Here is a 20,372-nt window from a genome sequence, read left to right as displayed (position 1 = left end):
ATTTATGATAAAATACATTACAACATTATATTTTAATTGAGCATACTATGATAAATCTATAGTATTTGTAATCAATGTATTATATTTCAAATATTTATAATGACAAATCTATAGTAATGGAGGGGATACTATGATAGAATGCATTACCTATAAATAACCAAGGAATGCCCTTGCTACCTAATTATTATTAATGTATGGATGATCAAGGATGAATTAAAAGTTGAAAACTTGCTTCTATAAAATTTATGTCAGCTTATTCAAATTAAGAGGCGAGGGAGTTCACGTCGTGGATTAATGTGTCCTTCGAAAATAAGCATATGATAATTTGACCAAGTTATATGGTTGTTGTGTGGAAAGAAATAACATGATTTTATTCTACAATTACTTTGAAAATATATTCAAACATTTCATAGTTGTCTTAACATTCAAAGAAGTGGATCTTATATAGAAGAATAGTTAACAATTATCAAATTCTATGAGTATTGAGACAAAAAAAAATGAAAGTCATTCCATAATCATAGGCATAACACGTTACTAAATGATTTGTATTAGGATCTTGAAACTTTAATAGTTTGTAGTATTAAACAAAATACTATGCTTAACATTTTTCTTAATTATATACTATATGAATTGTTATGCCTACAAGTATGTCGATGTCAACTCAATAATAATTGTTTCCATGATATATTAAATCAACTACTTATTTATTGTTGTTGAATATTTCAGTTAATCTATTTTTTAATTTTCAATTTCTATAATAAAATTATCAAATTAAACAATATTTCTCAGATTTCAACTAGTTTTATAGAGAAAAAAAAGCTAAGTGTCACTCTTCCATGCAATCATTCATTTTCACATATGTCATAATTGTGTCTCTTTAAATAAAAAAGAAGTTGAAGCATGTGTCTTACTTATGCCATGATGGATCAAGAGCAATTGAGTTTTTCAAGGAACCATATTTACCACACACCCAACGCAAGCAACCACACTCTCTCCATTCTTCCAAATCTACCCCTAATTATATATAAAAACACTTTAACTTAAGTGCAATAAAGTAATTTCATCATTTTCACATCTAAACTATGAAATACTCTCTGCCTATAAAAGCTCTCAAAACTTCTCATTATAACAAACACTCATTTCTCACATCACAGTTTCTCCCTAACAAGTTCAGTTCAGTTGTTTCTTTCATATAAATATGGTAAGAAACAACCCCAACGTTGTAGTTGTAACCATTCTATTTCTATTATTATCATTACCATTAGTCTCGTGTGAAGAATGTTCATCGAAATATGAAGGTGGTTGTCACGATAAAAATGAAGCACTAAAGTTAAAGGTAATTGCAATATTTTGCATATTATTGTCAAGCATGATTGGTGTTTGCATTCCGATTTTCACAACTTCGGTTCCGGCTTTAAAACCCGACGGAGACTTGTTCGTCGTTATAAAAGCTTTTGCATGCGGTGTTATACTTGCTATCGGTTATATGCACGTGATGCCAGATTCATTTGCGGATTTAACTTCTCCTTGTTTGCCTCAACACCCTTGGCATAAATTCCCATTCACCACTTTCATTGCTATGATCTCCGCCATTTTTACTCTCATGGTTGATTCATTTTCTTTAAGTTATTTTAAAAAGAAACTTCCTGTGTCTTCTTCTGTGAATAATTTGGAAACGACAAAGGAATTGGAACTTGGTCATGTTCATGGTCATGGTCTTGCGATTGCAAATGGACATGAGAAGAATGTGAATGCCGAACAATTGCTTCGATACCGTGTTGTGGCTCAGGTTAATTAATTTCTTTGTTATTAAATCTTATATTTATGTTGAGTTTCTTGTTTCTTGTTTCTTGTTTTGTTGATATGATGTGTGTGGAATTGGGTTCAGGTTTTGGAGTTAGGAATTGTGGTGCACTCAGTAGTGATTGGTTTGTCAATGGGTGCTTCGGAGAATCCTTGCACAATAAAGCCTCTCATTGCTGCACTTTGCTTCCATCAACTCTTCGAGGGAATGGGTTTGGGTGGTTGCATATTACAGGTATTATTATTATTATTATTATTATTATTATTATTATCACTATTACTATTATTATACGACTCTAATGTGTTATGTATATTTTTTACAGGCTGATTATGGAGTGAAGATGAAAGTGATAATGGTATTTTTTTTCTCAGTGACGACGCCATTTGGGATAGCATTAGGGATTGGATTATCGGAAGTGTATAGTGACACTAGTCCAACTGCACTAATTGTAGAAGGGGTTCTAAATGCTATTTCTGCAGGGCTTCTCAATTACATGGCACTTGTTGATTTATTGGCTAATGAATTTATGGGTACAAAGTTGCAAAGTAGAATCAAGCTTCAATTATTGTGTTATATAGCTGTTTTTCTAGGTGCAGGAGGCATGTCGGTTATGGCAATTTGGGCTTAAAATATAGTAAACTTAGTTTAGTTCTTACTCATATAACTTTTATGTTAGTTAGTTGTAACCATTTTTTTAAGAAAAGTATGGTTTCCTATTATTCTAGTTTAGTCTAGGAATCACGTTTTTGTGACTTCATTATTTGATGGAATATAGTTACTTTGTTTATAGTTCATTCTGATTTTGCTCATTGGTGTTGTTTTTATTTTTTTTACATGTTTTGTTATTCTTTATTTGCTTCCTAGCATTCTATAATCCATAAAAGAATGCGTATATCCTCATTCTTTCATGAGCAAGAGTTTATAAGCAATTGAGATTCATTAAAGGTCACCAAAGTAGATGTTTCCTGACTCATACATTAAAAAAATAAAGCATATTTGTCACAAATAAATAAATATAACACAGTAAAATTTTGATTTTTTTTTAAAATAACCATATTTTTAAAATTAAGTTTTTAAATAATCATTTAAAAAAATAATAATCACTTTTGAAACAGATGAACTTGCGCATCCACTTAGATTACAAAGGATTCCAAAATATTGAACGGAGGCGTCATGGTTACTGACGCATGCATGTGTAGTTTAGCAAATGCGCCATGCATATGACGCATGCATGTGCTTGTGTGTGTGGCGTCTAACCCTCTGGCGCATGCATTTCATGGTTCATCTATAAATACATTGTGCATGTCACATATTTTTACACACAAGTTCTTACCCTCCAACCCCATCTTCTTTCATTCTACTTCAATCTCCTTCAATATTTTTCTTAAACCATGTATGAATACATTCGCAAGAGAAATGTCGATTTAATTTTTTCAGTCGTCGCACTTTCAATAAAGATTCGACTTTGGAATAAAGATTCGTTTGAACGTCTTAATCGGACGTTGAACCGTTGGCTAGATGGAGAAATTGCAGATGGTGAAAGGCAGGGGCGACTCTGTGGGGGTGCGAGGAGTGCTACCACACAGGGCCTCCGACTTTTTAGGCCCCGAATTTGATAGATAGGGTCAATATAAATATAAGACTAACGAATATATATCTCTAATTCCATTTTAATATATGATTGTAGTGTAGCCTAGTGGTTGTCATACTATTTTGGTAGTAAATTTGAAATAGTAGTTGTGAGACTTTGAAAATTTATAATTTTACATTGTTGATTGTTTATTAAATAAAACACTTCATTATTAATATTGTGGAAATTGTTCAAATTTTTTTTTCTTTTATTAAATGGTATGAACTTTTTTTTATAAATCGAAGATGGTAAGAGAAGAAAGACATGAATAACTAAACTTCGATAAATCAAATTTCTACATAGTATTTTTTATCATCTTTGTCTCTATATATTTAATTTTATTTACAATTAAATAAAATATGTTTTTTTTAATTTGTTGTGTTTTCATCTATTAAATATCTAATTTTAAAATAGAACAGAGCCTCCAAATTGATTGGGACGACCCTGGTGAAAGGATTAGAAGGACTCAATGGCTTGTGTCCACGTTCAACCAAAATGGAGAAGTGCGTGAATGAGTGGATATTAAGACTGACAAAGACGTTCACAGGATGATGCATAATATGTTCAAAATTGTTTTGATGGTTGTAATCGCTTAGTTATAGTAATGGTATTTTAATTGTTTTAGTAATGGTATTCTAACGTCGGATTCCGAAGCATAGTCAACATCAATCATCCAAATCGTACACACATGATGCCAAATTTAATTACTCGTTTATTCTTTGATTCATTCTGTCTTTATATCGTATTTATACAGAAAATAAACAGCTATCAGATGCATGATTTCGTAAGTGGCTTTGATACCACTGAATGAGAAGAGCGATCCAAAATGCAACGGAATTTAAAATTTCTCCTTTAGTGATCCTTACGAATAAGCATGATCAGTGATAGAATCGTTACCTCTTGTGGCGATTGAAACCTTTGGTGCAGATCTACGAAGCGATCACGAACGTTGAATGGTGACAACGCCTCTACTCAATCCACACGAATGGATTCTTTCAATCTCAGTGCTAGCTGCTACGAATGAAGGCTTTGAGTGTGTGTGTGTGTGTGTGTGTGTGTGTGTCTGTGTGTGTGTGTGTGAGAGAGAGAGAGAGAGAGAGAGAGACAAAATTACAACTGCGCAAATGCTTCTGCACAAGGGTTCCATTTATAGAACCACTTGTATGGGTTGCAAGCTAAAAATCCCACTTAAGTGTATGTGGCTCATATCTTATGATATGCCAAAATCACTTAAGCGTGTGGTACCTTACCATATTTTGTATTCTACTTAAGTACACCGTACCTTACGATGTTTTACAATTCACTTAAGTACACCGTACCTTACGGTGTTCCTTAGTTAATATATATCTCATCAATCCATCCTTTTGTGTGTGACCCTGTAGGTTTTCGCGACATTAGCAATTATATTAAATAACGTATTTAACATAATAAACAGTGAGCAGTATCTAGCAACACATCACTGCTATCTGAGACACGAAAATATCATGTGATCTGAAAAATCCTTTTGTGATAATACTTATGTGTATAATTACCCTTTTGCCCCTATGTCTATATTGAACACAAGGCATAGACCGTGTCATCCTTGTCCAGTTTAATATTGGGCCCGTAGACATTTATCCTGTTACGCAAGATGGGCAAATTCCATCTAGGTCACTCATGTCCCTTAGCATGCTTCGTGGAGTACCCATAAACTGTCTTTATGGTCATCCAGTTACGAACAATGTTTGATCAGTAATAAAGCACTCGACTCTACATCTAGGGTCCATAATGGTTTCAGGTCGAATGGTGGTATACACCCCTATCACCATGAGAATAACTTATGACACTTTGCATAACATTTTATATAGTATTCTCATAGCGGGTCAATCTAGTATAAATATTACTCTTAATATTCATACCTATATTTAAGACTTGATAACTCCTTATCCATGATCCATGAGATGTGATCATCAGTCTGTATGCATAATAGTCTTAATGTTTTAATGTTATCCCACTTTATAATAAAGCTCGACTATGGATACTTTAAGAATAATGTCCTTATGTTTAATGGGGTCTCATGATTAAGTCACACTTGATACATTAAATGGACTAGCTATTCTAGGGACTTTATTAAACAAACATAATAAAGAAAAAGCCTTTTATTATTAATAAATCATTCAATACTAGTACCAAAAGTATTGACCTCTAGGGCTTACAGATGATCGTGTTAGAATTCGACAATGAGTATCATAATTCCTAGTACCGATCGAGAGTAGGATATGATTAGGTTTTGTAAGTCCCCAAGGTGGGCATTTATAGAACTCCAGGGGTAGGTCCCACCATAAAACCCTCCATAATGGATAAGGTTTAGTAATTCACTCTACTTGATGAGACTAGCCTTGCCTTAACATATCTAATTGACCAGGTAGCTAGAAGCTAATCTTCATGTGTTGTGTAATCAATAAGACAGACACTCTCTTATACGCTTTCCCATTACGAGTAGGGTAATAGGTGATTGCGTGATCACACATTGTGAGAACTTAAGAGTTCTAACCTCTTAGTTTGCTCTCATGATTGCGAGTATAATATTAGGTTAATGAGTAATAATAGGCACCTTTGATCGAGTAAACCCATAAGATATGGGAACTCCACTGAGATAAGTTGTATCTCACTACATATTCAATATTTCAAGTGGATCGGGTAAGGGTAAAGGTAAAGGAAAGGCATGAAGACTTTGAAGACCTTGTTGTTTTGACTTTTGTTTTGCGCTACATCTCTTTATCTTTTGTAGAATTGTATCAGACATCCTTTATATGTACACACTGTATTTTGTATCTTGGCAAATGTTATTCATATATTTAGATGTCATTCATATATTATATGTACTCAAGACCAGTTTAACGGTTCACTATAATACCATTCTAGACGTGTATTATGTTGGGTTGTTACAATTTTGAAAGAAAAGAAATGAGACAATGACGAAGGTAAATAATACATTAATTATATATTAACTAGTTTTTTTATGTGATTGTATTCTTGAATAAAATATTTATGATAAAATACATTACAACATTATATTTTAATTGAGCATACTATGATAAATCTATAGTATTTATAATCAATGTATTATATTTCAAATATTTATAATGACAAATCTATAGTAATGGAGGGGATACTATGATAGAATGCATTACCTATAAATAACCAAGGAATGCCCTTGCTACCTAATTATTATTAATGTATGGATGATCAAGGATGAATTAAAAGTTGAAAACTTGCTTCTATAAAATTTATGTCAGCTTATTCAAATTAAGAGGCGAGGGAGTTCACGTCGTGGATTAATGTGTCCTTCGAAAATAAGCATATGATAATTTGACCAAGTTATATGGTTGTTGTGTGGAAAGAAATAACATGATTTTATTCTACAATTACTTTGAAAATATATTCAAACATTTCATAGTTGTCTTAACATTCAAAGAAGTGGATCTTATATAGAAGAATAGTTAACAATTATCAAATTCTATGAGTATTGAGACAAAAAAAATGAAAGTCATTCCATAATCATAGGCATAACACGTTACTAAATGATTTGTATTAGGATCTTGAAACTTTAATAGTTTGTAGTATTAAACAAAATACTATGCTTAACATTTTTCTTAATTATATACTGTTGCGGTGGAAATAGGATACCAAACTATTAATTAGTTTGAATCACGATTCAATTCACAACCGCTCTTTGATTTATCCGAAGGAAAAGGTCAAAAGAGGGAAAAACCTATTTTTGCATTGTAAACCAATGCGAGGAGAGCTCTAGGCAAGGGGTTGACTAAGCTTAGGGAAGGTACTAGCACCCTAAACTTCTGTAGTACTCTACAGGAACCTTTTGTTTACTGTATGCTTTTTTATTTTTATTATCTGCTTTAAATAAATACTAAGCTAAGGGATAGCGTGACCTAAAAGACCTAAGGGGTTAGTCCTAAATTTACTCGGCAAGACGTCGCATCTTGTGCCTACATATCCTAACGGGAATGGAATCAGAGTAATTGTAGTTCCCCTCGAAAGGGAGGCTAGAAACTTCTTGACTGTGGTCAAGGTTTCGATGGGGCATAAGCATTTCTTAAGGAAACGCTTACGTGGAGCGTTGAAACTCCTATTTCTACGTTGAGGCGTTGAATTGAAATTAGGGCTAAAATTAGGGATTCCACGGCGGGAAACCCTAAAGCAGAGTACGGCGACTCTTTGACCTAATGCTAGGGTAAAGGGCGTTTTCGTCCACGGCGGGACGCCTAGGCTATTGAGGTTTTGGAAACGGTCAAGGGTTTGAAAAGGGTCAAAATTTAGGGTTATTAACTCGGCGGTCACACTGCTAAACCTAATTCCTTCGGAGGGCAAGACGGTAAAAACATGCAAGCAACAGAATTATTACATGGCAGGCATAAAAAATATGAAAATAAAGCAAGCAGTAAAGGAAAGCATCGCGACCACTCGCGTAAATTACAAATCCCCAAAAATGCGAAATAAAATAAACCGCGACCATGGCCTCGCATAAATTACATCCATGGAACAAAAACGAACAAATGAAATAATAATGATAAACTGAAACAAACAAATTAACGGGGGTTAGACGAAAATGAAACGGATAAGTCAAAACTGAATTTTTGAGATTTTTCTTTGTTGAAAAGAAAAGTTATTATATATTGTTTTATATTTTTGATAAGGAAGGGTTATTTTAAGGCTAATGCCTTTTTTCTAAAAAAACAAATTGTTTTAATTTGAAAGGTTTTTTGATTAAGAAAAGAACTTATTTTTAACTTTTGCGGTAAATAAATAAAAACAAATTAATCTAAATATTAAAAAAAACTGTGTTATTATTATCCTTTTTTAAACGGTGGAGAATGATAAAAACAAATTATAAATTATGTACCTAGCTTTTAAAACAAATTAATTATAGATTATGAATAAAAACAAATTAATCTAAATAACAAAAACAAACTTGATTATAAATTATGTACCTAGCTTTTTTTTAACAAAGAAAATTTGTTACGTAAAAGTTATATAAAAAAAACTTACTTAATAGAAATTATTAACGTTACTAATTTTATTAATTAGAAGTTATTAGAAAACTTTTCAATTTACTATGTTAATGACTAATTGACTACTAGTGGTGCTTTTTTATTTAAAACAATTACTAATACCGATTTACCAAAACCCAACAGACAAGATAAACGTGAAAAGAAAAAGGTCATTTAGCTTTGTGCTTGTTGCTAGGGTTTGTCAATCCTTATACCGCCGGCGGCGGCCATTGTTGCATGCTCCATGTTTCTTTCTTCTATCCTACGAATCTTCTTCTTAAACCTGAAATGCACACATCAGAGCAAAACGATTTACGGTAATAAAATCCTACCTGTACGCGTTTGTTATCGACGACGTTTGTTGAGGTTCGTTAGCCGATGATGTTTTGCGACTGAGGCGTTGCTCGATGACGGTAATGGGTCCCGGTGGTAGTGGCAATCGGAAGGATCCACGGCCGCCACGAGTTCCCGACGTTGATCCGTTACGACGAAGCTGCGATTCTGGCTTTTTTTCTTTCCCCCTCAGGATTGCGGATCCCTCTTAATATTTATATCCCCCTCGAATCCACCGTGGGCTTTGATTTTTCATGATTTCCGCTGAAGTTGTTGCTAGATTTGTTGAGGTATTTTCGGAACAGATTGTTAATGAGTCTTTGACTGAACGGGTTTGTTATGTTGTTGTTGTGCTTTTGGATCCGGATTTTACGTTTATTGATTTTATTTCGGATTTGCTGGCTGATATTGTTTTGGATTTAATTATGATTTACGGATCTTGGATGAGTTTGATTCTTTTCTGATGTTGATTTAGATATCCGTTTTATTTTCAGATATTGGATTTGCCAAAATATTCTTCTTGGATCCATAGCTCCAGATTTGGATTTTCGGTTGGCTTTGAAATCTGGATATTTGGATTTGTCTTGGATATATTTACTTGATAGAGGGATATGGATTTTAGATTCATGTGGGTAATCCGTTTGGCTTCGAAACAATTTTCCGGCAGAATCATTTTCGGCCCAGGACTTCTTTTTCTCTTCTTCTCTGCTGTCCCGAAAAGAACGGATACTACCGGTTGATGCCAAGTTCGCGAATCGGAATGGGAGCTGGTTTCGGTAATTGTCGTGCCCTCCCGACACCCAGTGATGACATTTTTCTGAGGGTGTCAAAATAAATTCTAACATTTTTTACTCCGCTTTTCTGTTCTTTGTCTGTGTGCAGGTACGGAAGGAAACATCGGATGAAGAAACATGAAGAACCGGCATGAAGATCATAGGACCTAGAAATAAAAATCAAAATGTATTTCCTTTTATAATTTGTAATAAAATTATTTATGAATAAAATTCACAAACATTTCTACCCAAGAACAACGTTTGATTCTTCTTTCCATGATTTAATTTTGTCGCAACCGAACGACCCAAAACAATATCTGATGATAACTTAGCTTCGAGGACTGTCAGTAAACAACGTGAAAATGACCATTTTGCCCTTTAACAACTAAAGTGTACCAGATGCGGTTTCTGCAAAACGAAACAAAACTACACAACCCGTTAATAGTTAGCTGATGCGAAAATGAGATGACATGCGACCTGAATCGACTAATCTGAGGGTAAAATTTGGGGTATTACAGTTGCCCCTATTTAAATAGCTACACCGGATGATTTGAGCGGCAGAGACTCGAGAAATCACGGTGGAGAGGTTTAAATATAGATAACCGAAAATTTTGCCCTTAGATGCGGCGATATGCACTGCTAGGGACAAAACAGAATAGAATAATGCTGACCATGCTATGATGCGTATGATGCGGATGATGGAATGATAAATGCAATGATACAGGCGATACGACGACACAGGGGACAGACGCAATGAACGAACCACACTGGGGAATATGACGCACTGGGGAATCAGCGTGACACGAGGAATTCTAAAGATGATGGTCAACTGGTGCGAGCACGACCAATCGTCACTTTTAGAAAGGGAATGGTAAAACGGGATCCTCAATGGAGATGGCACCGATGGAACGGCCTCCACTGGGGAATATCTGAGAGTAAATGATCAACAGGTTCAGGTGTGACCGGCTGATACTCTAGGGTAAAAAAGTAGGATCGGCACGACTGTAGGATCGATTAACAAGATGCTGGAGCATTGAGCCAAAGCATAACCTCCGAGCTTCTGGAAACTCTCCCTCGTGACAGGATCAAACGGAATTTTTAGGAATCCGTAGGAAATATACGGGGTAAAACCGGCTGTATGCCAAAATAAATGGACTTTAATGGGAAATGCCCTAATAAGCTTTCTCGAGAGAGAACTGCCACTTATCGTTGGAAGGGACTTATATGCCAAACTAAATAAGCTTTCCAATAAAGAGGTTGTTGCTTATCTGTGGATAATAGATGAAAAATTGATTGATTGATGAGCTCTGCTGGAGGGAATTGTCACTCATCTGATAAATAAACCTCTTCATATCTAAGGTCGGCGCCCGGAATACGATTCAGATTCTTCTTTTACTAAAGGATAAAATGAACTTCTTCATACTTCAAGGTCGGCACCCTGAACATGATCCAGCTCCTTCTTTTACTAAAGGATAAAATGGTCCACGGCGGGAGGCCCAAGAATGAGTACGACGACTCCACGTTTTGAAGTTTAGGAAAAGATATGTCCACGGCGGGATGCTCAAGAATGAGTGCGGCGACTCAACGTCTTAAGGTTTAAATGATATGTCCACGGCGGGACGCTCAAGAATGAGTGCGGCGACTCAACATCTTAAGGTTTGATGTAGGTGATACGATCCTCGGCTGGGAACTGTCGCTTGTCTGCAAAGGATTGTAAATGATTTCCTTGAAAGATAGTGCAAAATAAAGGCACGTCCAGGTAGGTTCAGTGACCGACGGGACCGAAGTTCGATCTGGAACTGGGCTAGAAAGAACTGCCCAACAAGACTCCATTGGGGAAATAACCTCAAATGGGGATTATCTTATCCTAACGCGGAAAGATAACTGAAATAACCATCGTCCACGAGGGTTGAACTCTGTGGGGATTAGTTGGAAATAAATAGTATTTTATGCTTAGGCTGACGATCTACTTGGAGAGGGCGGACTAACCCAGTTACTCGGCGGTAACGACAAAGGATGAAGATGAATTACAAACATGCTAATGCGCATGCCAAAGTGTATACTAATGTGTATGTAAATATGTATGAAAACGTCATGCAATGAGTATGCAATGCTTAGGCTCATGCGTATGCTGACAAAACCGACGAGCGGAGGACCTGAGATGAAATAAGCATTTCGACAGGAATATCCGGGGACCTCTGCAATAGTACCCCTCTCAGGGGATAAGAAGAGCTGATGGGAGAACCGAATCTGGCTTCAAAGTATAACTTCCCTGGGGAGAGAATATCATGACTTCCACTGGGGATCTTTGACCTATGCATGAGGATACGATGTCAGGACTACCCGTGGGGGATAGCTGTCATAAACCATAGTCAGCCAAAGAACTCTTAGGATCAAAGACTTCCGGGGATAAAATAAATATCCGCCTCGTGGGGACGATGTGGAATTAGGCAACTTCATGGAGACAACGTAGCAACTTCCTGGGAATAGTACCTCGGCTTCCTCCTGGGGAGAATTCAACAGACATTCCTGGGGGAAGTATTCCTGAGGCAAGTAAGGCAATTCCGCTGAGGAACAGATGATCCCATTGAGGATGGGTCTTCCAGAATGGATATCACTTGGAGGATACCGGGATATCTCTGCAGTCTTGAGAGTCACTGGGGATTATCGGATGGATCCCAAAAGTGTTGTCAACTTAAAATCTCGCTGGGGATTGTCTCTGGGAAGATGCTGGTAATGATCAAATGCTTATGCAACACCGAGACTTATCGGGGAGCGAAGAGATCCTTCACAAATTTCCATGAGTCAAAGTAACTTTCGTTTCCAAATGTATTTCCGAGAAAATTAGTTTGGTTTTGCAAACACTTTTCACGTTCAAATTTTATTAACAAAAGCAAATTGCATAACAAAATAAAACGGAGATAATGTGAACAAGGAAATTGAATAGCAAAAGGTACATTTTATTGAAGAATGGTAACTTGCTAAAGGCATAGCTCCATGGAAAATTACAATTTTAAATTGGCAATATGGGAAAGGTTACATTGAATCCAACGACCTACTATCCCTAATGACTAAGACTACCCAAAACCTTGCTCATGAAGAGAGTGATTGGATTTGAAGTGGACTTCTGTAAATGTGTCTGCGATGTTTGGTGTCATCCGATGCAGTGAAATTCCATGTCCCTAACTTTTGCCTGGACTGCCCTTTCGGGTTTTCAATCCACCGGGACGCTCATTTTTGCCTAAGCCGCCCTTTCGGGTTTTCAACTTAGCGAGCCATAGTATTATTTTTTTTATTTTCTTTAGGCATAATATTTTCGGACTGCATCGGAGTTCACAGGATGTGCGAGCTCTTCTCCATCCATTGTTGTAAGAATTAGCGATCCTCCGGAGAAGACTGTCTTAACAACAAATGGACCGTCGTAATTGGGCATCCACTTCCCGCGCATGTCCTTGTGAACTAGCAAGATCTTCTTTAGTACAAGTTCTCCTTGTTGAAACTCACGGATTCGGATTTTCTTGTCGAAGGCTCTCTTCATCTGTTTCTGGTATAGCTGACCATGGCACATAGCCGTCAAACGCTTCTCGTCGATGAGGTTTAGCTGGTCGAATCTGTCTTGAACCCACTCGACTTCATCTAGCTTGGCTTCCCTCAATACCCTTAAGGAAGGTAGCTCAACTTCAATGGGGAGGACGGCATCCATTCCATATACTAGTGAGAAAGGTGTTGCCCCTGTTGAAGTCCGAACAGTAGTTCTGTATCCATGCAAAGCGAATGGTAACATCTCATGCCAATCCTTATAAGTCTTAACCATCTTTTGTAGGATCTTTTTGATGTTCTTGTTCGCAGCTTCAACAACTCCATTCATCTTAGGACGGTATGGAGAAGAATTATGATGTGCAATCTTGAAGGTATCACACAACTCCTTCATAGTCTTATTGTTCAAATTGGTACCATTGCCAGTTATGATCCGACTTGGAACTCCATAACGATAAATAATTTCTTTCCTGATGAAGCGGGCAACCACCTGCTTGGTCACATTGGCGTAGGAAGCAGCTTCTACCCACTTGGTGAAGTAGTCAATAGCAACTAGGATGAACCGGTGACCATTGGAAGCTTTTGGCTCAATTGCCCCAATCATGTCAATGCCCCACATGGAGAAAGGCCACGGTGAAGTCAGAATGTTCAACGGTGCAGGAGGAACATGCATTTTGTCAGCGTAGATTTGGCACTTGGGACACTTCCGGGCGTATTGGATACAGTCAGACTCCATCGTTAACCAGTAATATCCAGCTCTTAACATCTTTTTAGACATCGCATAACCATTGGCATGAGTCCCAAAGATTCCCTCATAAATCTCCTGAAGTAACATGTCTGCTTCATGCTTGTCAACACATCTGAGCAAAACCATGTCGTAACTTCTTTTGTATAACACACCATTGCTGATGAAGAAATGGGATGCCAGTCTTCTCAATGTCTTCTTGTCAAGACAGGAAGCACCCTCGGGATACTCCTGTTTGAGCACATAATTCTTAATATCATGAAACCAGGGCTTTTCATCCACCTCATTTTCTTCGACCACCTGACAGTACGCGGGCTCGGTCCTGCGTTCAATTCGAATGAGAGGTGCTTCATTGACCAATTTGACCTTCCACATGGATGCTAACATGGCTAAAGCATCAGCCACATGATTCTCAGATCTCGGGACATGTTCGAACTTGATCTCGTCAAAATACTTGATCAACTCGATGATGTAGGCTCTATAAGGGATTAAATTCTCGTGCTTCGTCTCCCATTTACCCTTTACTTGATAAATAACCAAGGCTGAATCTCCACTTACCTTGAGAAGTTTGATTCGGAGGTCGATAGCTGCTTCAAGGCCAAGAATGCATGCTTCATACTCTGCGACATTGTTTGTACATTCAAAGTCTAACCTTGCTGTAAAAGGGGTGAACCCACCTTTCGGATTCATCAGAACTGCGCCTATACCATGCCCACTGTAATTTGAAGAACCATCAAACATCATCCTCCACCAGAGACCCGGTTCCGGACCTTCCTTAGGACCTGGCTCTTCACAATCTCTCTTTATCAATAGGATGTCTTCATCAGGAAAGTCGAACTTGAGAGGCTCATAATCTTCTACGGGCTGATCTGCCAGATAATCTGATAAAATACTTCCTTTGATAGCTTTCTGCGGTACGTATTGGATGTCATATTCCGATAGCAACATGTGCCAACGGGCAAGCCTCCCCGTCTGAGCCGGCTTTTCGAAAATGTACTTTATTGGATCCATCTTCGAAATCAATAATGTGGGATGACAAATCATGTACTGCCGGAGACGTCTAGCAGCCCATGCTAGCGCACAACAGGTCTTCTCCAAGAGTGAATATTTGTTTTCACAATCAGTGAACTTCTTGCTTAGATAGTATATGGCATGTTCCTTCCTTTCAGTCTCATCATGCTGCCCAAGTACGCAACCCATAGACTTCTCAAGAACGGTAAGGTACATGAACAATGGTCTTCCATGAACAGGAGGAATCAAGATAGGAGGCTCTTGCAAATAATCCTTGATCCTTTCAAACGCTCGCTGACAATCGGGATTCCAATCAACTGTCTGCCCCTTGCATAGCAACTTGAAGATCGGTTCACAAGTAGCAGTCAAATTAGAGATAAACCTGGAAATATAGTTTAAACGCCCCAGAAAACATCTGACTTGTGTTTCAGTCTGCGGAGCTGGCATGTCTCGAATGGCTCGGACTTTATCAGGGTCTACTTCAATTCCTCGCTGACTGACAATAAAACCAAGTAGTTTTCCAGATCGAATACCAAAGGTACACTTAGCGGGATTCAGCTTCAACTGGTACTTTCTGAGTCGTTCAAATAACTTTATCAAATGATCCAAATGGTCCTCTTCGTTTCTAGATTTGGCGATCATATCATCCACATAAACTTCAATTTCTTTGTGCATCATGTCATGGAAGAGGGCAGTCATGGCCCGCTGATAGGTTGCCCCTGCGTTCTTCAAACCGAAAGGCATAACTTTATAACAGAAGGTTCCCCAAGGAGTGATGAATGTATTCTTTTCTCTGTCGGCGGGATCCATCTTGATCTGGTTATAACCGGAGAAACCATCCATGAATGAGAAAACTGTAAAACTAGCGGTATTATCGACAAGGGTATCAATATGAGGCAATGGGAAATCGTCTTTTGGACTAGCTTTGTTCAGATCCCTGTAGTCTACGCACATTCTGACCTTACCGTCCTTTTTGGGCACTGGAACAATGTTGGCAACCCAATCAGGATACTTCGCAACTGCAAGGAAACCCGCATCCAACTGTTTCTTAACCTCATCTCGAATCCTCAAAGCCATGTCAGGTCTGGTTCTTCGAAGTTTCTGCTTGATAGGCGGACAATCTGGCTTAAGTGGTAATTTATGGACAACAATATCTGGGTCCAACCCGGGCATATCTTGATACGACCATGCGAACACATCAACATATTCCTTCAAAAGCTTTATCAACCCCTGCTTGATCTCAGCCCCAAGCATTGTACCAACCTTGACCTCTTTCTTGTCCTCGTCTGTGCCAAGATTAACCAAATCTACCTGCTCCTTATCTGGTTGAAGTTCCGTGTACTCGTACTCGACCAACTTTGTCAGTTCAGTGGGTACTTCAGAATCTTCCTCACCCTCATCTTCAGCTTGATAAATGGGTGAATCCCAATCAGGAGAGACAATATCGTCATTGGATTCAACAAGGTTTGTAATGTCACTGCATGTTGAAAGGCTTATTTTATTAAATGTTTGATGAAAATGAGAGAAGTGAAAATATATTTTAGTCTGTTTTTGAAAAGATTGCCAATTTCATTTTTAAAGGTGAAAGAAAAAAAAAACCAGTGGAACAACTTGGAACAGAACAAAATGCATTTATTAATAATTGTTTGAAATGAAAGGTGGCCCTACAACGCGATCCAATAGCCTGGGGCAGAGCTAATGGATTTGAAAACACAAATGAAAAATTAAATTACTTTGACACTGGAAAAATAACAGGAATCTCTATAGCCTCCCAGTTGCTCAATGTTGCACTACTCTTGAACACCAGGTTGCTTAAATCGTCATCTTCATCACCATCGCTGACGGCATTAACTTGAAAACCTCCGCTGATAAACACTTCTTGGTAAATCTTCGGACGTCCTTCGGCATAGGTAGCAGCTTTCTCATGAGTTGGTCTATAACCCAACCCGTGGCGATTAGTCTTCGTCTTGACGTTGATTATTTCTCCCCAACCTTCAGGAATGCCCCTGTCAATTGTTGATCTGCTACTCTTCAACGATGCAAATGATGGATTACTCTGGCCTTCTACAGTCTCCTCAACCTCCACTAAAACAGCATTAGCGATCTCAAGAGCTTGGAAAGAAGTTTCCAACGCGTCTTCATCGGCCTCAATATAACAGAACGAAGATAAATTACTGACCATTAAATCCTCCTCACCGTGAATAATCACCAGCTTATCATCAACTACAAACTTCATCTTTTGGTGCAAGGTAGAAGTCACAGCCCCAGCAGCATGGATCCAAGGTCTTCCAAGTAGACAGCTGTAATTGGGATTGATATCCATGACTTGGAAAGTGATATTGAAAACATGCGGACCAATCAGAATTGGAAGTTCCACTTCTCCAATCACAGCTCTACGAGAACCATCAAACGCCTTGACAATCAAAGAAGTAGGCTTCACCATAGTTTCTTTGTAAGCCAACTTACTAAGAACTCTCTTGGGTAGGACGTTCAAAGATGAACCGGTATCCACAAGCACCCTGGCTAAATTATCCTCTTGACACTTCGCTGATATGTGCAAAGCATGGTTGTGATTCGGGCCCTCTTTCGGTAGCTCTTCATTTCTGAAGCTAAGAGTATTACATGCGGTAATATTGGCGATCACACTATCAAACTGACCGGTAGTAATATCTTGAGCGACATGAGCTTGCGTCAATACTTTCTGCAAAGCAGCCCTATGAGCGGGTGAATTCAATAACAGAGACAGGATAGAGATCTTCGAAGGGGTCTGATGAAGCTGATCAACGACTTTGTAATCACTCTTCCTGATGATCCTTAAGAATTCAGCATCTTCATCATTAGTAACAACCTCTTTATTTTTATCTCTGGCAGGCACAGCAGTGTTAGTAGTTGTCTCTCTAGGTGGAGCCTCATCAAAACGGGGAGTGTACACGCGACCACTGCAAGTCATCCTGCTTGCCCCAGCTATGTTAGTCACACTTTCACCATCAACCTTCACTTCTTCTCTTGGAATGACCTTCCCAGATTCTTTGTCAATCGCGGTTACATCATACTTCCAAGGTACTGCCTTGGGATCACTGAATGGAAATGGACTCGGTTTTTGGATAATCAACGGTTTAGGCTGGTCCACTGTTGGAGTAACGGGAGTCGGTATACTGAACACTGGCATGACAAAATTTGGTGCTGGCAGATTAAACACTGGTATCCTACCCCTTGATTCTGGCAAGTTGAAGGTAGGCTCAATTGCAGCTACTTCTTTCGCCTGGTTAACTACTTGCAAAAAACCATCATCAATCAATCTCTGAACGTCTTTCCGAACCATAACACAACCCTTATCACATCCCTTACAGCTCGTACAACCGATATGGGAAACAGATACTAGGCCTGCTTTAAACAGCTTTGAATGGAATGCCTTGAGCGGAGTCTTAATCTGAGCTACATCAAGGATAGAATTCTCTTCAGACGAAGCATCAATGGCATTAACAGCCCCATGGTCAGGCAAAGGGTTACTTTTGACATTGGGCGGCGGATCGTTGAATGACAGAATCTTCTTTTCCATCAGATCCCTCACAAGGTTTTTCAAAGCATAACAGTTCTCCAAGTCGTGACCTGGCGCACCCTCATGAAATAAACAATGAGCGACGGCGTTGTAGTTGGCTGGCAAAGGATTCGGAGGCGGTCCCAAAGCTCGAGTAGTGACCAAACCGCGTTGCACTAAGTAAGGATACAACTCGGTGAACGTCATCGGAATCGGTGGACAAGTCTTGTATGGTCTTCTTGGAGCATTCTGGCGAGGTGCCTGGTTCCTCGGTTGTTGACTCGCCTGAGCGTTGGATGCTTGTTGATAATTCGGAGGAGGATAAACCGGAGGCGGATAACCAGGAACCTGTTGCATGGGCTGATAAACGGGCGCTTGTGGAGCTTGTTGGTTAAAAGATGGTGCAACAGCAGCCACGTACGGCGGTGGCGCGTACTGGACCGGGTAACCCTGCGGTTGGGCATACTGTGGCGGATATTGATACTGCCTATTCCTTCTCCTATCTGAAGACACAACATGAGTCTCTCCTTCCTTCTTTCTCTGAGGATTGACGGAAGTCTTCTTAGCTTGGTCCTTCGAACTCATACTGCTAGAACCACTGGACATCTTTCCACTCTTCATAGCTAATTCAACCTTTACTCCAACAGCAACAATATCAGCGAAATTCGTGGTTACACTACCCACCATCCTTTCGTAGAACTCAGGACGAACGGTGTCAACAAACCAGTCAGCTAATTCTTTATCAGTCAATGGAGGTTCAACCTGGGAAGCAATTTCCCTCCATCGCTGGGCGTATTCCTTAAAGGTTTCAGAATTTTTCTGCGTCATACTCAAAAGTTGTCTCCTGTCAGGAGCCAAGTCCATGTTGTACTTATAGTGCTTAATGAAAGCGTCAGACAAATCTTGAAAAGACTTGATGCGAGATTGGTCCAATGTTAAATACCACTTCGACGAGGCACCTTTCAGACTGTCTTGAAAACAGTGGATCATCAACTTGTCATTTTCCACGTGGGCAGCCATCCTACGGTAATACATTATCAAATGGCTTTTCGGACATGTAGTCCCTTCATAGCAGTCAAAGTTCGGAGTCTTGAACTTTGGCGGAATAACTAAACCGGAAACCAAACAGATGTCTCTAGCAGCAGCACCAAAGATCTGGTCTCCTTCCATCTTTCTTAATCTTTTATCAATAGTAACAACCTCCTCACGGAGCCTATCACGCGGCTGGTACCCTTCATCATTATCATCCAGAATTTCATAAACAGGCTCATTAAGATAAGGCTGCACCCGAGTATGGACATTAGCTTGTGTGAAGGTAGGGACCACCTTTGGAGGCTCGGGAACCAAAGGCACAGTCTGTTGAACGTTTTGTATAACCGGCATGGCTTGTTGACCACTTTGTGCAACCGGCATAGTTTGTTGAACTGACGTAACAACAGGCGGATGTATGAAACTCTGCGAAAGACCATAAGGAAACGGGTTCTCAACTGAAACAACCGGCGGATCTACGGCAGCGGTAGTGTTGATCTCAGAAACCACAGTAGGCTGAGTATCCATCTTTGCATTGATAACCTGAAGTAGTTCCATAATTGTTCCTACATTCCCTCGAAGGTCTGCTAGCTCGTTGTTAACGCGATCCATCTCTTGAGCGTGCTCTTCCATCCTTCTTCGAGCTTGAGCTCTAGTGTTGTATCGATTCAGGGTGACGAAACTGTACGCGAGAGAACCGAGTATGAGACAACCGGGAGACACATGAAATGCAAAATGTGATGCAAAATGCGAATGAAAGATTTCATGGAATTCAAGCCTTTACGAACATCGCGGAATACCACTGGGATCTTTATTTATTAATTTGAAAATGGATTACAAATAAATATTCTTAAAAAATCTTAACAAGAAAAATAGCTAAATAAAAGCTACGAAAGCCCTAAGGAAGCGTAGTTCACGACT

General features: G+C 38.8%; 1 pseudogene; it reads left to right on the top strand.

Annotated features, from left to right (window-relative positions):
* Positions 1-1,016: 1,016 nt before the first annotated feature.
* LOC127080728 (fe(2+) transport protein 1-like) lies at positions 1,017-2,453 on the top strand (annotated as a pseudogene).
* The last annotated feature ends 17,919 nt before the right edge of the window (positions 2,454-20,372 follow it).

Source organism: Lathyrus oleraceus, chromosome 5, assembly GCF_024323335.1.
Source record: "Lathyrus oleraceus cultivar Zhongwan6 chromosome 5, CAAS_Psat_ZW6_1.0, whole genome shotgun sequence".
Taxonomy (NCBI): Eukaryota; Viridiplantae; Streptophyta; class Magnoliopsida; order Fabales; family Fabaceae; genus Lathyrus; species Lathyrus oleraceus.
This window is presented reverse-complemented; position numbering and strand designations above follow the sequence as displayed.